The sequence below is a fragment of the Centrocercus urophasianus genome, unplaced genomic scaffold (assembly GCF_019232065.1).
Source record: "Centrocercus urophasianus isolate 14NV4802_14NV808 unplaced genomic scaffold, USGS_Curo_1.0 seq_39, whole genome shotgun sequence".
NCBI lineage: Eukaryota > Metazoa > Chordata > Aves > Galliformes > Phasianidae > Centrocercus > Centrocercus urophasianus.
In genome coordinates, this window is record NW_024884966.1 from 3,404,056 (window position 1) to 3,411,103 (window position 7,048).

Consider the following 7,048-nt stretch of genomic DNA (forward strand, 5'->3'; position numbering starts at 1 on the left):
ATGCAGCCTCCCCACCCCCCAAGGAGAGGACAACCTGGCCACCACCACCCCCTGCTCCCCACCTTCTCCCTTTGTACAGAGGAAGCAAAGGAGTGCGAGGAGCAGACCGTGTCTCAGGGTTGTCTTCTGCTCTCTTCGGATGAACAACCCATTCCCATACCTAGCAATTCCCAGAGTGTAGTCCTTAGCTGTAGGGATTTCTGTTCTTGTGTTTTCAGACTTCCTTTTCAGAGGCTTTTTTCCACCTGAAAGGCCAAAAGGGATCTCGTCCTTGCCCATCCCAGGCAGCACAACCTCATACCCCACCAGCTATGTCATGCCCACCGTGGGACCACATGTCCACATCCAGACCCACCAGACAAGAATGCAGGGCTCCAGTGCACACCCAGAGATACCCAAAGCAGCAGTAGGATGCTGAAGGACAGACCCTGGAGTCCCACATTCCTACAGCTGCCCAAGACATGCCTGGAAATGCTAGGAGACTTTGGCTCCCATAACCCAAATATTATCATCATGTCGTGTCCCATCCTATGCCAGAGAGATGGGGATCCCAAGGGAAGCACAAGGAGAGGAATGACAGTGACATGGTGATGGCCCCCCCATCACACAGCACTGTCAGGAACAGCCCCTGGAACAGGTTAGCAGGGCAGTTCTGGTGGGCCCATCTGCCTGCATGCTGTGGGTAGGGATGCTCTGCCCCATCTCATTGCTTTGTAGGATTAACCTCTTCACTTCTGGGGTCATCATACATCAGATCTGTTGGTCTAGCTACGTTGAAAGGACCTCCATGATTTCTCTTACCAAAAAAAGGAATGAAACAACAGTCTGTAATATGTAAGGACTAAGACCTTGCTTTCAACCCCATCTATAGAGCACAGAGCTGAACAAGCCTTGAACACAGACTGGCCATCAATACATACCAGGGACCACCCCCAAAAATCTTTCCTGGAGTGAACAGGTCTTAGACCTGACACTCTTCCAGCATCCCAAAGATTGAGAAACAATTCTGAAGGTCCACTATGCTACGTGTCCCTCATCACACCTATCTGTGCTCTGGGGAGGTCTGCAGCAAAGGGGACAGCAGTGATCAGGATGGAAGATGGCAAGAACACAAGGAAACAGCCTCACGTTGTGCTAGGGGAGGTTTGGATCAGATATCAGGAAGAAAGGGTTGCTAGGCATTGGAATGGGCTGCTCAGAGAGGTGCTGGAGTCCCATTCCCTGGAGGTATCTGAGGGATGTGTAGCCAGGGTGTTAGTGACATGGGTTGGTGGTGGATTTGGTACTGTTGGTTTGATGATAGTGTCAGTCATTTTTAATCTAACAGTAGTGTGATTGTGTGATTCTAAAGGGAACCTTGAGGCTGGACAGACCGGGGACATTGGCACAAATGTCTGCTATGTAACATTATGTGATGTTTCCTCCAGAACTGTGGGTTCCCACTGAGCCCTGTCCCCTAGAAAACCCCTTCAATTGGGCTGTCTATCCCAAGAGCAGTGCCTCTGTCAGGCCTTGATGGAAGTGTGTCCCTGACAGATCACTGTCAGGATTTCACAACAGGCTAATGAACAGTTTTGCACATGGATTCAGCAAGCCAGGAACAACCCCACGTGCAGACCTGTAAGATCCCCATCCATCATCCCACACCTAGCTTTGGGGGCATTTTCTTAATGCAATGACAGACTTCTCCGGACCACTTTTGTCTTGGTGGCTTCCTTCTGCAGCATGATGTCTGCTGTAGCAGAAGCTAGAATTTCAATTTCCATGCCTTCTCCATGATTCCTCTATGTTTCTCTTCCAGGTTCTTCTCCTTATCTACCACCACCTTCCTGTTTTTCTTCCTCACCCAGCACCCTCCAGCCTCCCCGGCTCCTGCACCATTGGCTCCTGTCAAAACACTTCCTCCTTTGGCTGACGTCCTTCTGCAGAGGCCATCCCAGAGACCATGGGCAACCCAGGATCTTCAGTGGGAGAGCGGTGGCTCTGACCCTGCACTGAAGGAAATAGCATTAGGCGGAAACGACAGCACCGGGATCCAAGAATAACTGTGCTATGGGCTACCCCAGGGATGCAGAGGTAAGCAGAAATAAGCCTCCTTTGGAGGTCAAGGTAGTTCAGCTGAGATGTTTGTGCATCTTCTGGCGTAAACACTGGTCCTGGCTTTTTCAGTGGGTGCTTATATCCCTTTTTGGGACAGTTGTTTGTTCACCTTGGGACGTGCAGCTCAGCACTGCAGTAGAGAGGAAGGTGGGGATGATGGTAGGAGGCCCAAGGCCTTGACACAGCGGTTCCCAGCAGGAGGTCCCCACTGCTGTGGTGTTTGTTCCCTTGGGTGTGTGCCAGCTCAGGGCTAGGACATCACTCTGCTTGATGCCGGAATGACTCAGGACCAAGAGATGGGGCCACCTCTTGCAACACAGTTGAGACCTTGGTGGACACTTGGTGGACACATGGGGCCAGGATGACACAGCCTATTCTGCGAGCTCTCGTTATTTAGGTTTAGATTGGATAGAAGGAAAAAAAAAATTGCTGTGAGGGTGGTGAGGCACCAGCATAGCTTGCCCAGAGAGGCAGTGGGTGCCCCATCCCTGGAGACACCCAAGGTCTGGGTGGATAGGGCTCTGAGCTGTAGGTGTTCACTGCAGGGAAATGGACGAGGTGAACTTTAAAGGCCCCTTCCAACTCAAACAGTCGTATAATGATTCAAAGCCAGGCTGGATAGGGCTGTGAGCAATCTGGTCTAGAGGAAGACGTCCCTGCCTATAGCAAGGGTTGGAAATGGATGATTTAAAGGCCCCTTCCAACCCAAACCATTCTATGAACATATGATTCTATGTTGATGATGATGATGATGGCTAGCATCCATCATTACAACTCTTCATCACAGGAACTTCCTGCACCACTGTGATGTCCTGGAATGAAGACCCAGGGTCAGACATGGATGATGAGTTGAGGTCCCCACCATGCACACATCTGGAGGTACCAACAGCTCCATGAACAAGGGCTGTCCAAGCCATGTGCTGGGACACCTTCTCCCTTTCTCCACATGAAAAAGGCCACCTCATGGGAAAACTTCTTGTCCTAAAGAGTGGTGATGCAGTGGCACAGCTGCCCATAGAGGTGGTGGGGTCAGCATCCCTGGAGGTGTTCCAGAACCACAGAGACGTGGCACTGAGGGAAGTGGACAATATGCATGGTGGGTGTGAGCTGGAGTTAGGCTTCACAATCTTAGAGATCTTTTCCAGCCTTAATGATACTATGACAAAAAAGACCCATTTCAGCTTAGCCAACATGCTACCTAGCCATCCAGGAATCAACTCAACTATTGGATTTCCTCCTAAAAAGCAAAACTTCTCCAAAGCTCCAGAATGTCACAATTCCCATCGAGTCAAACTTACTACCTTCCTCCTGCTGTATATATTTAGCTGGTAGGAAAATTCTTTGAAAGGCAGCAGGGGTGGTGAGAACTTGGAAAGGAGCCCTGGCAGAAACCTGACTGCTCTGTCTCAGCACGGCTGTCACGAGATGCTCCCATCTTTCCCCCAGATAATCCCACTGTGAAGCTGGGAAGCTGTTTCTCATTAGCTCATGCTCTGTGTATCATTGTTAGGTCTTTAGCACCTCTGGGCTTGCTGTGCACGAGGCTTCCCAAACCTTTGCAATCTTCATCTCCAGCTGGAGTTTTCCAGGATTCTTTCCCATTTCCATTGCCAGGAGACGATCTGGAGCAAATCTTCATTCCCCTGTCCCTCCTTAACATCCTCTGAATATGGCAAAGGGATTCCCAGCCTAAGATGAGAATGAAAACTCTTGCTGGTGAAAGCAAGATTCGTGCATTTAAGTACCTGAAAATGTTTTGCCAGCTCCACAGCATCATTTAACAGTGAGACCAGAGAAGAGTAACACACAAAACCTTTCCAAAACCCCATTTGCTCCTTACTTTTTGTTTTTTTTTGCATCCCTTGGCAAGCCCCGTTCCCAACTGGACGCCCTGCTGCCCCAGCCAGGAGCTATTTGCTCAGACCTCTGCAGCTGCAAAGATTGAGCAAGCTTCACAAACACGTGGGCTCCTGTTAGGCAGTAGCAGAGGTTTGGTCCTCTTGGCACTGAGATCTTCAGGTGCTCAGCTTCCTGTTCATTCCTGATGTACACACATCTCTGGCATTTTGGTCTTGGAGGTATTTTGTGCTGTGATGGCAGAGCTCCTTGTTTAGCTGCCAGCAGGTCTCTGCAATGCTCCCTTCAGTATCTGCATTGGGCCAATAAGAGCTGTGACACCAACAGCAGCATCACAGGGCTTGGACTTGATTCAATCTCTCTTGTAGGCAGAGATAAGGATTCAGCAGCTCCAACAATTCACCTCCTCTTGGTTTTCCATTCCTTTGAGGGGGATTTGCCTTTGCCTCATTCAGGAAGGGGCAGAAAGAGGAGAGGGACCACCTGAATGCCCTCAGAGGGACGGAGGTAATGGCCACACATGTAGGGTTGGGGTGAAGGTGAGATGAATCCCCCCCCCCCCCAATCCATCTCTGCCCTCTGCTGGAGGATGGACCTTCCCCTCAGGAGATAAAAATGGGATGGGATGAGAAATAGAAAAATGCCCCGGCTCCTTAGGGGAGCCATTCCCAAAGAGCTACGGAACGGGATGATGGAAATCGCCTCCGAGGAACTGGACTTGTCCAATCTGTTGCCACGAGCAGCTTTCACCGTGCCTTGGGAAGGTGCAGCAGGAGCCGGGCAGCTTTCAGCTCGTTGCAAAGCCTTCCCTGACCACGAGATGGCATGAAGAACCACCGAAACCCCAAGCACAATGGTTTCCCTACTGCTCGGGTCCCAGCCAGTAAAACCCAGAGGTCCCCAGCCGGGCTTTGCCCCCCAGGGCTGCGTTCCTTCACCTGTGGGAACCTCCCCATCAGCCTCCCTCTCCTGCATTGCTTTCTAACTGCATTCCAATTAAAGCATCCGAGCAGCCCCAGGCTGGCTGGTAGGCAGCCATCTCTCACAGTCTGTGGTCCCTCAGCAAACCCTCCCGGCGCTTCGTCCTTCCTGTCCCACCTCCTTAGGAGTGACCCCAGTTTCCAGTCCCACCATTCCTCTTCCTATTTCCACTTCCCCCCTTGGGGCTCATGTATAAATAAAGCAAAGAGCAAGGAATAGGGTTACAGGGACAGAACGGGTCCCTGGAGGCCAGCAGTGCACTAAGGATGCACACACGTCATTGAGCACCTGGCACAGTGCCTGCTGAGATAACCTTTCACCAGAGCACCACAAACACCCGTTTCTGAAGAATACTGGGACGTTTCCCTTCTTGCAAGGAGGCAGCAAGCCTTCTCCCAGCTTTGCAGGTGGAAGGAAGGAGGCTGCCCAGCAAAGGGGCTGTAGCTCAGCCCCAAAGACCAAGGCTGGCTGCTTTCTCCACCTCAGCTCTGTTAGATTGTGCATTCTGTAATGGGGAAGCTGATAGAATCACAAGATGGTTTGGGTTGGAAGGGCCCTTAAATCCTACCCAGCCCCAATCCCCCCATGGACAGGGACACCTCCCATACATCAGGCTGCCCACAGCCCCATCCATGGCCTTGGGCACTGCAGGGATGGAGTCATAACCAACCTAAACCTACCTTTTTTTTCAGTTTAAAACCATTGCTCTTCGGTTGACAATGGCTCTGCAAAAGGGCTGGTGTCTCTCTGATGATGCACTGGAACAGGTTGCCCAAGGAGGCTGTGGATGCCCCATCCCTGCAGGCATTCAAGGCCAGGCTGGATGTGGCTCTGGGCAGCCTGGGCTGCTGGTTGGTGACCTGCACACAGCAGGGGGTTGGAACTGGATGAGCACTGTGGGCCTTTGCAACCCAGGCCATTCTGTGATTCTATGACACAGCTTCTATCCCTTATATCTCTACCCATGCCAAACACAGGACAAGCATGTTAACCTAAAAGTATTCCCAAAAAATGTATTTCACGTAAGGAGACAGAGGTAACTTCAACAACAGCAATAAGATTGCAGGCACTGCTCTCAGCCATAGGGTTTGGGTGATGCTGTGTGGGCCAGAGGTTGGTTTCTCAAGCACCCACAGAAAAAAGCTCTGCATGCAGATTTTCACAGTGTGTCAGTGCCCTGGTTGCTCTGCCACTTCTTCTTTTCAGTGGATTTCCTCCCCCAGGGCCAGCTGGAGGTTTCTATCTGAAGCATGAGAGCTGTTCCACTCCAGCTCCTCTTATGCAAACACATCATCTGAGCAGGGGGAGACCGCAGGAGGGACAGCCAGGTCTCACTTTCCATCACAAGCCAGGGCAGAGATGGCAGTCACGTGTCTCCCAAGTGCAAGCTCAGCAAGTGATAAAGGGAGGTGCTCACAGAAAGGGGCTGAGATAGAATCCTAGGTTCATAGAATGGTTTGGATTGGAAGGAAGCTTTAAGATCATGCAGTTCTAACCCCCTGCTATAGGCAAGGACACCTCGCTCTACACCAGGCTGCTCACAGCCCTATCCAGCCTGGCTTTGAATCATCATACAACTTTTTGAGTTGGAAGGCCCAACCTGAAAAGCTGGGGCAGGAGCCCCTCCAGCACAGATGGAAACATGGCCCACGGATCAAAAAATCACCCAAAGTCACAGAGGTAAAAACCACCCCAGGCTGCTAACTGCAAGGCTCACCAATGGCTTCACCAGAGCCAAACACTGCTGGGAGAGCTGGCCAAGATGCCTGGTGAAATTCAGTAACTGAGGGAACTGGGCAGTTCCCATCCAGATGCTGCAAAGATCTCTCCCAAAGCTGGTGTAGGACAAATTTTACTCATTCTCCTTTATATGCCAGGCATGCAGAAAGACCTTTGCATGAGAGAAGCTTGGCACTCACTTGAGCACACTGCAGATGCAGTATGGTCAATTGTTTGCTTGAAGTCAAAGGAAGATGGACATCAGAGAGGTGATGAAGCAAGGGAACCAAGAGAAATCTTTTGTTACAAAATACGGAAAAGATATAGAAAAGAAATGGAGTCACAGAATGGCCTGGGTTGCAAAGGCCCACAATGCTCATCCAGTTCCAAC